Source organism: Perissodus microlepis, chromosome 3 (genome assembly GCF_051167445.1).
Source record: "Perissodus microlepis isolate ML-2025 ecotype Zambia chromosome 3, ASM5116744v1, whole genome shotgun sequence".
NCBI classification, from domain to species: Eukaryota; Metazoa; Chordata; class Actinopteri; order Cichliformes; family Cichlidae; genus Perissodus; species Perissodus microlepis.
Window position 1 is genome coordinate 25,034,385 of NC_140463.1, and position 15,695 is coordinate 25,050,079.

At 41.8% G+C, this 15,695-nt stretch overlaps 1 protein-coding gene across 4 annotated transcripts in view; it reads left to right on the plus strand.

Moving 5' to 3' along the window:
- Positions 1 to 15,695, plus strand: part of htr2cl1 (5-hydroxytryptamine (serotonin) receptor 2C, G protein-coupled-like 1) — a 206,869-nt gene that overhangs the window by 89,371 nt on the left and 101,803 nt on the right. For all 4 annotated transcript variants that reach the window (XM_084923672.1, XM_084923673.1, XM_084923674.1 and 1 more), the window contains one exon: positions 8,697 to 8,819. The gene's annotated coding sequence lies outside the window, so the exon portion shown is untranslated. The remainder of the gene's footprint in view (positions 1 to 8,696; positions 8,820 to 15,695) is intronic.

The following is a 15,695-nucleotide window of genomic DNA, read 5'->3' on the forward strand; positions in this document are numbered from 1 at the left end:
TCAGATACTCAACTAATCAAAGTGATGTCATGACAAAAATGAATGACCAACAAAACATTTTTCTCCTTCATTTCTGTCAAACAAAGCTGTATGAAACGTGTCTCGCGGTTAGTATCATGGTTGCTAGGCAACCTGAACAGCGCGACGAAGCGTATACCGTCCTATTTCACAAGCCTCTCACTTCCGCACTTCTCGTACTTATAGTACGCACCGTACGTAGTACGCGTAGTGCGCGTACTTCAAGCGTGCAGACCCTGAATTGGGACACAGCCGTTGAGGAGCTAATTCAGCCATTTAAATCAGCTGTGTTGGCTCAAGGACACATCTAAAACCTGCAGGGACACCGGCCCTCGAGGCCTGGAGTTGCCCACCCCTGGTCTACACAATATTGGATTGGATTGTACTGGGCAAACTAAATTGTCAAGAATACTGGAGTGAACTCCAGAGCAGGACTCGGAAGAAGTGTTCACCAACAATGTGCTATATACAAAAGTGCATGGGGAAATGGGGCTCTGGGAGTTCAAGGGAACAGGCATCCAAAACATCCAACTCCCTTCAGCTAAAAACACTCTGTGAAAACTCAGGCAGGCTCACCACGATCCAGGGAAGGAATCCAGGGAAGGTTTGCACACAGGGAAACACACGAGCAACAATACAAGCAACAGAGCCAGGGCTTCACTTTCTAGGTAGTTCAATGATCCAGCGAAGTGGTGGCTGATGCTGATCATCAGAGACAGGTGGTTGATTTCCACAGGTGTGTGAAGCCAAAGATGGTAACCTAGAATGAGTCCCGCCCAGGAGGAGCACAGACAATAAACATCTAGAAACTGAAGAAGAGACGAAAAGAGAAGATAAAACCTGTTGACGTCAGCCAGGGAGAATTGAGGGACCAGGACATACACTTTACACCTACAGGAGCTGAGTCAGCAGAGTGCTGGCGACTTTTAGGGACTCTCTCAACGACCCCGATCTTATGCACACTTATGTGATCTCCCATTTCGTGGCTGAGTTGTTGTGGTTCCTAAATCCTTCTGCTTTGCAATGATACCACTTACAGTTGATTGCAGAATATGGAGGGGGAAGAAACTTGAGGGAAGAAACTTAAAAAATTCACTTGTTGCATCAGTGGCATCATGTTACCACGGCCTGTTCGTCCAAACTGAAAGATTAGGAGCTGTGGCCCAATACTTTTGTCCATATGGTGTGTGTTATGTATCCCAGCGGCAATAAAGACAAACTGGATCTTAATCAGACAAGTCGTGATATCTCATCAGAGATTGGTTGTTTTCGGATCAGATGAGAAAGAAGCAGCTTTCCAGTCCTCTGTTACGTATCGGCACAAGAAGTGGCAGGTCGTTAACTGTGAGGCCGAGCTCGGTCGCTGATGAAGCCCCCTTCTATGTATCAAAGTGCCTTCTGTTCACGTGATTGTGAAACTCGAGTGGCTTGGCTTAGTTGCCGTCTCCTGAAAGCTGCTTCGATCGTGTTTAATGTGTAAATGGCTCATGGCGTTCGTGATCAATGGATTGGGTGAGAGTTTACTACAACCTCTGATTTGAAGTAAATTACAACATGCAAGGTTTCCAAATTAGTCTGTTGTTTTAAAGTTATTCATTCTGGTTTTTGAGATTTGAGGATTTGAGTTTCTTAACAAGATATTTTATGATAACTCTAATGCCAGCTAATGCATATAGAGCTTGCATTACAGTCCCCTTTAATGTGTGTGTTCATGTTCTGTCCTTTTATTTGAGATTGTACTTGAAGAGCTGCTACAATCAGCAGAAAGCTAATTGAATGGTTTGTGTGTGTGTGTTTGTGGCACTGCATATGGAGTATCTATTTACTTTACACTGTAGCTGTGTGAGAAAGCTTTCCCTTTGGAGTATATGATTAGTGAAAAGCTATTTCCTATACGTGGGTAGTAAAGCCTGCATGTGTGTGTGTGTGTGTGTTTGTGTGTTGGTCCCATCTGTTTTCCACCCTCTCACTCTCTCCATCTCCTCAAGCCTATCTGCTCTTGGCTACAATCTATCTTCGTCGCCATTTGATGCCGCAGCTAATCATCACAAAATCTACCAACCTGCATTCTCGTGCTCGTCCTCTTTCTTTCTCCCCATTTCATATTTCAGTTTTATGGCTTCCGGTTTTACTATCTCTCCTGTAATACAGCAGTCTGCCTCTCTCATTCTTTTCTCCCTGTTGTTTTTTTATTAAATGCAAACAAAAAGATAACCTTCATCATGTCTACAGTGTCAAACACTTTCAATATTTTGTGTTTGTATAAATGTGAGCTGAGGAATGTGTGTATCCAGGGCTTTGTCAGAAGAACATTTCTATTACACCTATGGTGAATGACTAACACTTAAGTGGCTCCGCGCTGCACAGCATGACAATATCGTTCATTAAATTGCCACTGCTGTCACAGAGGTGCTACCGGGAGATGTAATTATGTAAAAACATTCCCCTGTGATGCTTGGATGGTTTAATATCTACAAAAATCTGCTGTAACTCCAGCATTGCTGATGTTACCATTGTAGTTGAAGGCTGCTGCTAGGTGAGGAGTAAAGGGAGCAGGATGAGAAATGCGAAGGACAAAAGGCAGCACTGGCAGAACTGAGCTGGAAAAACAAAGATTGTGTTTTACTTGGCAGCCTGGGAATGGAGGAAAAATGAAACAAAGGAGGAAAAACTAGAAGGGAAAGGGATGACAAAAACTATTGAAAACAGTTACTTAAACAATAAAACAGCAATGCTACCCTCTGCTTTCCATAAGACCAAGTTGTTCTACTTGCAAGTTTAAACTGATCTGTCAGGTCAGAAAATATGAAGTCATCACTAATATGGTGACATCAGTCATAGCCACAGCAGATCACGCAGTCAAGGTCAACCAGATACTGGGCAGATTACTTGATCTCAGTGCCAGCCCACATCAGCTGGCATATATAGAGCAGGTTATTTAAGTTGCTGTAGCCTGATCAGAGCTTTTGCACATGTGCAAGCTGCTCTGCAACCCACCTCCAACCCATCTCCCGATTCCCATATCATTTATATACAGGAGACCAGAAAGAGATCCAACAGTGAGTGTCTACAGCCATCTGTAAAACACAATGGAGGCTCTGTCATGGTTTGGGCCTCTATTTCAGCCTTCGGTGTTGGAGATCTTGTCAGCCTTGTCATCTGAAAGCATCTGATTGGCATCAGATTCATTTTCAAGCATGACATTGATCCCAAACACACACCAGTGCAGCAAAAGCATACCAGGAAAACTAAACTGGAGCACTACTAGTCATGGATTGGCCTCCCCGGAGCCCTGACCTCAACATTATTGATGTTGTCGGATCATCTTAAAGAAGAGTTTTGAATGTCCTTCAAAAAGCCTGGAGAGCTATTCCTAAAGACTACTTAAAGAAACTACAAGAAAGCTTCCCTGAGAGAGTTCAGGCCGTGTTGAAGGATAAACATGGTCATACCAAATATTGACTTTCAAGCTTGGTACTGTAGAATTGTAAAACCTCTGTTTTTCCTTATATACTGCCTTTCCATGTATGTCTGCACATGTTCCAAAAAGTCGCTGTACCTATTCCCATTTTTCTAGCAAAATACAAAGAATTGATGGATGGCTCGAGACTTTTTTTTACAGTACTGTATTACCTTTGCAACCATTAAAATTCCTGTGTACTCTACACTCAACCGATGGCTTCAGATAGAGAATTTAGAGTGTGTGGCCTTAGCACATCTAGTTGTGTCCCTGGGATTTACTTTGCAGAGATGTCCCACACAGATGTTGTATGTGATTTAAAATGAAGAACTACGTGGTTAGCATAGCGCACGTCGTGCCTCATACGCCACTAAAGAAAAACAACAAAGGGTCAAAGACAAATGCACTGAAAAACTTTTGCGTCAGTAACTCTTTAGAATCTAAAAAGCAAAACACGCTACTGTACAAGGACGACACCCGTGAATACACCACCATTGTTAACCTTGTCATTTCAGTTAGGGTTTCCAACTACATGGTGAAAGCTTGCCTGCGTTCAGATGTGTCTTTGGGCTAACTGTCTAATCCGCTGTGGCTTGTGTTTAGCTGATACTTCAAGCTAATTACATCTCCATCATTTCCAGAAACAAAATTAAATCAAGCAAGATAATTAACGGACTGAGAGCTTTCTACCCTTGCTGTTGTTACATCAGAGCTTAAGTGTTGCTTTTTTGAGATCTTATTTAACAACTCTGACAGCAGAAACAGCTTTGTTAAAGATTGAGGATAAGCTCTTGTTGCCTAGAGAGCAAAAAGTGTTGCTTGTTGTGGTTTCAGCTGAGCTTTTTGAGTAGTTGGAGGCACGCTCCGATCCCAAAAAGCACAGCCTTGCCAACCCTGGTGGTAACAGGGGATCTAATTAGCAAACTAGCAAACTTTATTGTTCATGTAGTGCTTTTTTTTTCATATGCTTTTGGAAAGGAAAGTCAGCTTGTACCTAGGCATGTTAGTGTTTGAATGTTAAGTAGGGTTTATATTTCCTCAGACACACAGAAGTTAAAGGTTCACTTGGAAATATATACTGAGAGCTTCTGCACTCCACATAAATGAGAGAGTGACAGAGCAATATATTTCATCCCTACTGGCCGCCACCGCAGCTTTGACCTTTGCGCTTCTTATATTGGCTGCTTGTGATGGTGGCTTCTCGCATTAATAGCGCAGGTCCAAGGTGGCTGACAAGGAGGATCGTGGCTGGGTTCTGTTGTTCGATTTTCGAGTCGCTGTCACAATTAACTGTGAAAACAGAAAACGAGAGAAGAAAGAGTGAAGCGGGACGAGGGATCAATAAATGTCACAGCTACATGAGATACACATGAATGCACCTCTGCCTTAGGGTTGGTTGGTTGGTTTATTTCTTTGTATTAAGTTTCTGAAGCAGTTAATATTTTTGCATTAGACATGCAAATGGGGTGGATCTGTGGTGACTTTGGTGAGTGGTATTTAATAAGCTGCACAGCAGTCCCTGAAAGGATTGAAATCCACTGACTCTGATGATCCTCTGATCTCTTACTGCCACAAGACTGACATTTGTGATTTCGTTTTAAAGATCTTAAAAAAACACCTTGGATCGATTGGCTCAAAATTTGGTACACGGGTCACATTCTTGTCTTTTCAGTAAGCACGACTATAACACCTTGATAGAGAGGATAGTGTTGTCCTCCCTGGACTTTCTGGATTGCTGGAGTCTTCCTCTGTGCACTTTGCATGTTCTCACTGTGCATACATGGGTTATTTTCAGGTACTCCGGCTTCCTGCCACAGTCCAAAGACATGTTCACATTTATTAACCCAGCATGAGCATGAGTGAGAATGGTGCCTGTCTTCCTTTTCGCCCTGCGACAGACTGGTGAACTGTTCAGTGTGTTTTTTCACTGTAATACAGCTGAAATAGGGTTCAGCCTATAAGTAGTTAGGATGATGGATGGATGTACAGTGGTAGCATTGTACAAACCATTATGTAAATACTTTGGCTTGTGCCCACATACCACAGCTAATGACAGTTCCTTAACTGAGCTCAGCTGTACTTTGTAGAAGTATACCAGCATAATTAAGTGCTCAGGCAAAAACAAACATGGTATGTTATAATGTGCATGTTATTTCTGTGACTTTAGATCCAGGTCTTTAACCAACTTCTAAATACCTTTTTTGTGTAAGTTCCATAGAGCGTTGTTATTGGTCATTATTATAAACTCTTAGTTTTCTTAGACAGGAAAAAAATATCCCACGGCCACTTCTCAACACATTTCTTTTGTCCATATTTGTGGAATGTGTTCATGGTGCATGTATGGTAATGCACTATGTTGGACTGGTGCATTTCATTGTAAACATTAAATTATATCACAGGTAGCAGATATCAGTTTATATTAAAAGCAATAACAGTGATTAGAGTCACTGAATTCTACCTTTTTATAGAAGCATTGTGGTGCCAGGGGGTTGGAAATCAGCCAAATAACCTCTGCTTCTATCTTGTTGAATTCAATTGGCTAAACCCACAAAGAGCAGTGACTCTCACAACAACAATTGCAAAGGTCAGCTGATTACAGCCTCTACTCAATGCAGGGTTGACATTACTCATAATAAAATTTATGTCATGTGTAAATACAGTTCCTTTATATATCCGTATGTCGTTTTAAAATCACAAACGCAGCTAACAATATTAGCTCGGTGGCGAGTAGCCTTCAGTATCTTCGATATCCTATTGCTGTGTGATTTATTACTATTACTGAAGTGGCACATAACCCAGGTAGCTACCGCAACTAAAACAAGGTAGTTGCAGTGGGCTAGCGTTAGCTTTTAGAAAGAACCTACCTCCTGATGTTTCTTTAGGTTGGAGTCTTTTGAAGCTGAGAGCAGCTTGGTTGCTGGCAAACAGAGTTTGCATCACACGGTCAGATTTCGCCCATTCCTTTCTTCTTTAAATGTGAAGTGTTGTCCGAATTTTCCAAGTAAGAAATGCATTCCTGCCCGCACACTGCTGGCTCTGTTGTACTGGCTTTGGGTCCATAGTGTACCTGACACCACCAACATTAACAGGACACTTACATTAGAGCTCCTTATTACGTGTTTTGTTTGGGTTTACGGCAATGCTAGGAATTATCAAAATTAGAGAGGGGATAGGGAGGGGATAGCCTAACATATGAAACAGGAAACACCGCTGTGTAATCCATTTATTTCAACAAAGTAACTGTATTCTAATTATCACCTTTTTAAATGGTAACTGTACAGTTAGTCATATTTTGTATTTTAAATACGTAACGGGAGATATTCCGTTACTCCCCAACACTGGTGAAGAAAAATCTTTTTTTTTATCCTTCCTGTTTCTTTTTTCATATGTCAGATGGCCGGTAGAAGGCGATCTGTGAAATACGAAGCAGAGACAAAAGAAAGCATCAAGTCCAAGGGTAATGAAGTAACAGTAAAAGCAGTACTCTGACAAAGCCAAATGAAGCGCTCATGTTTACGGTGATGGTTTATCTCAGGCTGTGGAGAGTGTTTATCGTACTGAAGAAGAATGGATGGCCGTAAATGGCTTCTGAAATGGTCAATATTACCTGTACATATAAAGAAGCAGCCCCTTTGAATATTACTGTTCCACTGAATAGCAATTATCAGTTCTAATTACTTCCATGGAGAGGCTAGTTACCGCCCTTTTGTTACTATCATAGCCATTATCCACTCTAATGACCAATCAACAGAAAGTAAACCATATTATGATGGAGGTCTCTCTCTAATGCTCCTACATATAAAGTCTGAAGACCTTCACCCTGCTGACCTGGAAAATTGATCCATATGGAACATATGTTAAACTAAAGAGCACATGAAAATGAACCAAAGTCAAGCATGGAAATGGAAGTCACTTCAATAAACAGGTGGTGAGAGATATTCTGCTGCCACGCGTCTCACAGTACATCATAAATTGTGACTTAATCCCTTGATGAATTTTGCTCACTTCCAAAGGAACAAACAGTCTCTGATTTTATATAAGCTTCATTTTAATGGAGAGAGACATAATATCAACAAAAAAATCAGGTCAAGCATGCTACATAAAAGTTATAAACTGTTTTTTGTGCATTAAAGTGAGTTAAAGAGCTTCGAAAGAAAAGTGCTCAATTGGACAGAGATCTACTGAGTGCGGAGGCTGTTTGAGTACAGTGAACTTACTGTAATGTCCAGGAAACCAGTTTGAGATTATTTGAGCTTTGTGAAAATGTGTGTTGTCTAAGGAGCTTGGAAAGAAAAGCGTCTGGACTTCTTTAAGTTGCTTGAAGACGTTTCACCTCTCATCCGAGAAGCTTCTTCAGTTCTAGCGTCAAATGGTGGAGAGTCCCAGATTTAAGCTCTGTGGGAGTAACCCGTCAAGAAGGACATGGATCCCCTGATGATCCTCTACCTAATCACCCAAGTCAAGGTGTGAAAACGGGTGTGGGTCACAACCAGCCAAGGTTTCGGGTGAGCTCATTGTGAAACCTAGCCCCACCCTATCATGTGATTTCCTGAGGTCAGATGGCCCAGGATGTGAGTGGGCGTTAAGGCGTCCGGGAAGGGAACTCAAAACTGGATTATAGATGGCAGACAGTTGGTGTCGTAAGCCACCGCCTCTGTTCAAAGATGGTCGCTCACAGTGGAGATAGATGGCTTCTTTCACTCCTCTTTCAAACCATCTGTCTTCTCCGTCCCAAATGTGAACATTGGCATCCTTGAAGGAGTGACCTTTGTCCTTTAGATGCAAATGGACAGCCGAGTCTTGTCCCGTTGAGGTGGCTCTTCTGTGTAGAGACTATGATGATCTTAGACTACGATGACCTGGATGACTGAGAACCTTCACAGACATTAGAGTGGTTTAAGGATCCAGGCCCCAAGTAAGATGTTTTGTATCGAATTATCAATCACACCATACAGACATGTCACCTTGGCCTACAAGACTACCTGTAATGAGCTACGAATCCCTTTTTAGATAATCACAATTATTTTGCTATATTTATTTGTATATATGAAAAAAAAATGTTTCCAGCAAGACGTTGTGACAACTCTTGCCTGAATGCCATCTGGGATTATTGAATGAATGAAAATTGTTTTTAAAAAATCATGCGGAGCCATTAACTCACTCGGCACCAATTAGATTCTAAAATTCTAAATTTATCCACCATTTGTTTCTCTTCCAGACTGAAAAGCACAAGTCAGATGTTAGACACTTCAGTGTTTCCAAAGCACACATGAAAGCACGCTGAGGCTGTTCACCCATGGGAGACCGTTCCACGCGAAGATCAAAACAGCATTCGGCACGGGTGAGTACATCACCGACACACACATATGAACACAAAACGTGACCGGATTCAGTTCAGTTATTCATAAGTATGGAATGCAGACTTAGAGTCAGTCTCAATCAGTCATATTAGTGCGTCAGATTGTGCGCCGACTGGCTGGTCAGTCATTATGCTGTGATCTAAACAGGAAGTATACGAGATTTCACAGCTTTGTTTGTGTGTGTGTGTTTTTCAGAAATGGCATTATGCCCATATTTTTTGTTATTTTTATAGGGTTTGCTTGTAGATGTGGGCCGTAGCGGTGTGAGAACTCAGTCTTAAACAACCTGACACAATCTGAATTTTGCCACAGGCTATGCATCGTTTGGATGCGTCTCACAGTGGGATCTAGGACCACCGTTTTGCCACATTTGTCAAGGGACTGTCAACTTGCATCTGAAGCAGCCCAAAATCTCTAGAGTGTAAAGAACTTACACATGCACAAACACATATAGACACACATGGGCAAGTAAACACTACTATTCTCACAATCCAGTATCATACAGTCAAAGCTGTGCAGAGCTCAGAGATGCTGTAGGCGTGTTTAGTGTTGGGTTCAGACAAAGAACATCAACATTCAGTGTTATGTGGCACCATCTGTCCCTGAACAGCAAAACTCCCACGTGAGGGCATCTACACACACTTACAAAGAAACACACACAAACATAGATGGATATACAATAAGTAAATACTCTCACATGTCCCCCTCACATGTGCTCATATTTTGCTAATTATCTCCCTTACGGATGCCTGATTTCCCCTTGCTTCCTCCGTCTTTTTCACCTCTGTCTCCTCTCGTCTCCCGCTGCATCTGATAGAGTCTATTTAAGTGGACTGCACACACACACAAACGCACACACACAAATCGCCCTCTCCCTGTTGCTCTCAGGCTGTCTTTCACTTTGGGAAAGTTGCAGCTTTCATCCAACTTTGACGACTTCACATTAATTAGCTCAGTGGTTTGTTCTTCTGCTGGAGTGTGTGCTAGTTAGCAAAGTGGTGTCTGCTGATATTTGATAAGTGGGTGTGCACTACACTTTCTCTGTGACATTTCGGTGTCTGTCATTCGGAAAAAGCACACCCACATTTTGATGCCACGGCATGAGAGACCCTTACTGGCATAATCCCCTAGTTACCAAGGGCCTGGTTTAAGATAACGAGTAGTAGAATGGCTTTGTAATCAGTGCAAAGTTTCTTTAATGATACAATGAACTAAAGGAATTTATTTACTTGTGCTTCCCTGGCCATGAGGGGACCAGTTGCTTGACTTTTGGGAGGCATGTTGCCTCCACTCCTGTCTAATAGTTTTCTAACTGGTCAACAGTCCTGGGTCTTTCTAACATTTTTCTTTCATGAGGGAACAAATGCTGTTGTATTAGATGCAGTTTAGCATTGCCTTCTGGATATGGAAGGCCTTCCCGGAAGTAGATTTCATCTGGATAGGAGCAGATGTTTGAAAATCTGTGTATAGCTTTCAGGACTGATGCAGCCTTTCCAGATGTGCAAGATGCCAATTTCATAGGCACTAATGCCACCTCCTACCATCAGGTATCTTGGCTTTTTGAACTAAGTGTTAGTAACAAGCCGGATGATCCCTTTCCACTTTAGTAACTTTTAAAGTGAGCAATAGTTCTCCAAGTTTTTTGAAGGTTGTTGAAAGTTTTTTTGGTTCATTTTCACTCATTTTCAGTCCAGTCCTTGTACTTAACCATCTTGGGAATAATGTTGACTCAGGGATTAACCAGTGGTGTGTCTACATATAACAAAAACTTAGAAAAGAACAATTTTTCAGTTCTATCTTTAAACACTTTGTTACTAGCAGCCTGTTGAATAAGCACACGTTCCCATTTCTTTAAATGTTTTTTAAAAGGGGGGAAATATTCCTGCACAGACCTGACATAGGGATCGATAAGCGCCAGTTCTTTCAGGTGATCCATCACCAAAGGTCTGATGGAGTGAAAGATTTGATTCAAATCATCATCAATACTGTAGAGAAGGTCAGGAGAGAGGGCAACGGTGAGTGTCCACAGCCATCTGTAAAATACGGTGCAGGCACTGTCATGGTTTGAGGCTCAGGTTCAGTCAGTTGTGTCTGAGATTGTGTTAAAATTAATGGAATTATGAAAACAGTACAGTCAGATTTTGATTCACAATGTCATCCTAAAAAATTGAATCATTTCATTTTTACGGCATGACAATGATCCCAAGCATACTGTCAGTGTAGTAAAGACATGGCCAGAAAATCACACAGTGAAACACTATCAGTCATGGATCGGCCTCCCAGATCTCGATCCTCAACATTATTGAAGCAGTGTGGGATCATCTAAATGCAGCCAACATCCAAAGAAGAGCTTTGAATGTCCTTTAAGAAGCCTGGGGAACTATTCCTACTTAAAGAAATGACAAGAAAGCTGCCTGAGAGAGTTCAGACTGTGTTGAAGGATAAAGGTGGTCATACCAAATATTGACTTTCAAGCTCCTTGTATTGTAAAAGCTCTGTTTCTCCCTTATATGATGTATTAAGATGTATATTTGCACTTTTCAATAAATCAGTACACTTTAATATTAAACCCTGGTCATGTTATATTGTGGCTGCGCAGTCAGCTAATGCTTGTTTTGCTCTTGTTAGCATGAATCCACGACACATATTGCTGTTACATTTCAAGAAATGTTTGTTTTAGGAGTCTTAGGATTCTACTGACTGTCATGATTTTGATCTTTGGCTCTCTTCCACAGTTTGTCTTTTATCCTGATCACAGAGAGTTGTGTGATTGTAGGGTTTCCTCTCTATTATTGCAGGACCTTTACCTTATAATACAAAGTGCTTTGAGGTGACTGTTGTTGTGATTTGGCGCCATATAACTGAAAATGAAAACTGAATTGAATTTCCGTGCAAAGAATAACTGGCTTTATGAGTGTAACTTCAATAACTTTCAGTAATATTGCATGTATGTTTGTAGCTTTGAAGGGTTAATGAGACTACATATTACCACCACTTTTCAGTTTTATTAGTTTGCCTTAATTATGCATCAAGTGCAAGTACCACAGATCCATAAAGCCACTGCAGACTAAACAAGCTTTGCATTGCATGTAAACTGTGTTGAATTATGCCTGACTCTGATTCTCCTGACTTAAGGACTTCTGGTTTTCCTGTAATATTTAAATTTGGGGGTTTAAAAAAAAGATGCTCCAATTCCAACCAAAAAGCACTTCCTACCTTAGAGAGACCAGCCTCCTCAAAAAACCTACCTTCTTCTGACACGTAAAACTGGTTTTTACAGAGACAGAAGTCAGAGATGCATACCCTGACATTTTATAGTATTTTTAGTTGGTGGTTGAACAAGTCAGAGAGTCTGAGTGTCTGTTTTCCTTCCTCACTACCTCTCATGCTGCAGTCCTCATGTGATGATGAGACATTGTGTCATGTGCCCATCTGTCAGTGATGACTATGCCCTGATATCAGTACAAAATACACATATATACTAAACACATGCATGTTCTCTGTTGAGGAGGAGGAGAAAAAGGCTGTGTCTCTCAAGTTAATTAGTCTCTCTGGCACTCTGCTCCCCTCTTTCTCTTTCTCTTCCTTCACTCCACCTTCTCCAAAAGAGCACGAAGGTCAGATTACTTCTCATGATGGATCTCCGCATGTGTTCATGTCCCACTTTCTCCCGTTTTTCTCCGTTACACACATAAAGACGCATGTGCTTTCATAATGTCTTTGATTCTAAAGCCAGAATCGATTTGTTTTGTTGATGCAGTAGAGCTACCGAGTGTAATGACCTCTTCACTGTAGCTGCAGGGACAACATGTGTGTGTATGTGTGTGGCTGCAGGGATCAGCCATAATGAAGTGTGAATCCATCTGATAAAAAAAGTGTGCGAGTCGGTGAACTTCCCCAAGGGACTTACACACTGCTTTTACACAGATTACCTCTGGAAGAGTGCACCTCTGTCTAGTTAAGCTACTTTCACTTCATTTAATGTTAATTTCCTTTTAGTTTGACGTGCAGCTTTTTGATTGTTACAAATTAAACTTGAGTTAAGGCCTCTACACACCAAACGTATAAAATTTGTGAAGATATTTCGTGCGTCAAAAATATTTTTGAATTCGCCTATTCCTAACACTACGGAGGAGAATTAGAGCCACATTGAGAAAAAACCATATATTATTGTTCATTTTGAAAATTTTAAATTACACTAGACTCACTATTTAGAGAGTAAAAAAAAAAAAAAAAAAGTAAAAGAGTAGAAATACTGTTTTGAAAAGAAAAAAGTCAAAATGTGGAGATTTAAGTTGTCCTTTCAAGCCAAATTCCTTCCATGGCTGCTGTGCTCTGCAAAATGCCTTCACCACAGAACACCAGACGTGGCAGGCCCGCCATCAGAGCTCGGCTCTCTTCACAGATGAGAGCAGGTTCACGCTGAGCACATGTGACAGACGTGAAAGAGTCTGGAGAGACCGTGGCGATTGTTAAGCCGCCTGCAACATCATCCAGCATGACGGGTTTGGCAGTGGGTCAGCGACGGTGTGGGGAGGCATGTCCTCCTTTGTGTTGGTGAATGCCACACGGTGCTGGGTATGTGAGCAGAGGTCCCACTAATGGACGTCAGGACCGCATGGAGTCTGTGCCTGACGAGTAACCCGCTGGTGCTCGTTTTGCACGTCTCTCGGGGCGCGCCTCCTATTCCTCCTCACACACAGCAGCAGATCCTGAGCCTTAGGATGGCGTCTCCTCCACACTCTTGACACTGGATGCTACTTTGCAACCTGAATATGCCGCAGGTTATCTTTCCTAAGCGGGCAGATTGACATCTCAGAAGTTTAACTGACTTTGTGTTTTAATGCTTTTTTACAAAATCCTTTAGTTTTTCTACATTAAATTAATCACATTCTCAGGCTTCAAACAGCAACATGTAGTGATGAAAAGAACCAATAAAGTGTGAGCGGTGTGTGTTCGAGGAGATGTGTGGCAGACGCTGAAGGAGCAGGTGCAGAGCGGACCGGCGGGTTCAAAAAGGCGAGGAGCTGATTGGCAGGACTTTGCAGAAAGCTGACTGGCTGGCACACGCGGGAATCTGGAGTGCAGAGAGTTTGGAAACCACAGAGAAAAAAGTAGTTGTTATTACTGCTACACTTAATGGAAAAATTTGACAGAGAGTGGGTGGAAGAGCTGGAGTTAATATACTGCAGGACGATGATGTATACCTGTGTGGGGAAAGTCGCTGGTGGAAGGAAGAACGTGCACAGGAAAAACATTGATCTGAATCACAGAGCTGTATCACAATGAATGAATGTAGATGTGCATTAATTTACTCATGACAGTCTCTTCCAGATATATCTGCATGCAACATGGCAGCTTTATATCCTTACTAGCTTCACATATGGTGACTGTCAAAACAATAAGAACAGAAGAATAAACGATACGTCAAGACCAAGTAGGAAGAAAGAGAAAAAAACTGAAAAGTAAAAGCCCAGTGAAAAAAAACAACCTTACTCATAAAAGTTAGGATGCTCTTTTGAAGTCAGCTTACACATATGGAGAGTTTGCTTCTGCAGAGGTTTGGTTGCTGAAGGTTCAGTTCTTGGTAGTGAATGACAGGAAACTGTACTTTCCTGTTGTTGCCAGGGAACTGGGAACTTTTATTTTTGCACGAGCAGGACCTTTCAAGCTCTACTAATCCTTCCTGCACCGCGCTGCATCTCTATGTTTGCCTGCTTTGCCCGTATGCTGCCACTTTGACGGCATCACGCTCATCACCAAGAAGCCAATTCGCTCGCTTAGTGCAGAGCCACTTCACTTCTCACTCACTCAGCTCAATTAAGGCTTAAAGCACTTGAGACAGTCATTTTCTGTAAATTGTACCTACTTTCTTCTAGAGCAGCATCTGATGCACTGATTTTTAATGACTGGGTCACAACACTCTGGCTGAGGGTAGTTCTGACATTGCAATTGCTGTATCTTCCTTTACGTTTGTGGTGGCTTTTTGGCCAACCGAGGTACAAAGTGCATCACAAAGTACTTTGACTCTTCCCTTCCATTAATAGTGATTATTAAGCTTTTTTTCCACCCAGAAAGCTGACGCTGCAGTGGGAGTGGGACTGTCTCAAACCCCAACACTGGTATTTGTAGCAGCTGCCACTGTGTTTAAGCTGAGACCATGAGCATGAGCAGTCCTATCTGAGGGCTTTTGGGAATAAACTCTGAGTAACCCAAGTTCTTAAATTTATGCCTTGTGCAATCAGGCTGTCCAACACTATCTGTGGTGCTAACGCAGCCAAAAGGACAAGCTAATCTCCTTAATTATCACCGTAAGCTATTCATGATGAGGATGCAGTCACTGTAGTGCTACAACAGGTTTATGGCCTTTGGATTACCCCGTACCCAGTACACTGGGGACATGAATCCCCAGGACATCTTTGTCACGGGCTGGGTCTGTGATCCAGCATTTTGGGTTCAGTTTGTATTGTTGACTTATGTTATTGAAGATATGTTAAGTTCTGGTTGTTGCTATTATTTATTAGGATCTGAGTTTCCTGGTATTTTGTCATTCATTGTTTATGTTAAGTTCATTTAGATATTAGCTCCTAGATTGTTTTAGTTTTTGTTCTTTGCTTGTTAGAGCCATTTGTGTCTTCGCCCCCTGTGGTTAAGTCTTTCTTGTTGGCTCATGTCTTAAGCTGTCATGTTTCATGTCTGGGTGGTTCATGTTGTCAAGTATGTGTCTTGTCTGCATCCCGTCATGTTTCCTGTTTATTTTGAAAGTCTTGTTTCCATGTTCTATGTGCTTAGTTTACACTTCCCCTGTGGTCTCATTATGATTTTTTGTTGCAGCTGTTTCCTCATGTGTTTCCACT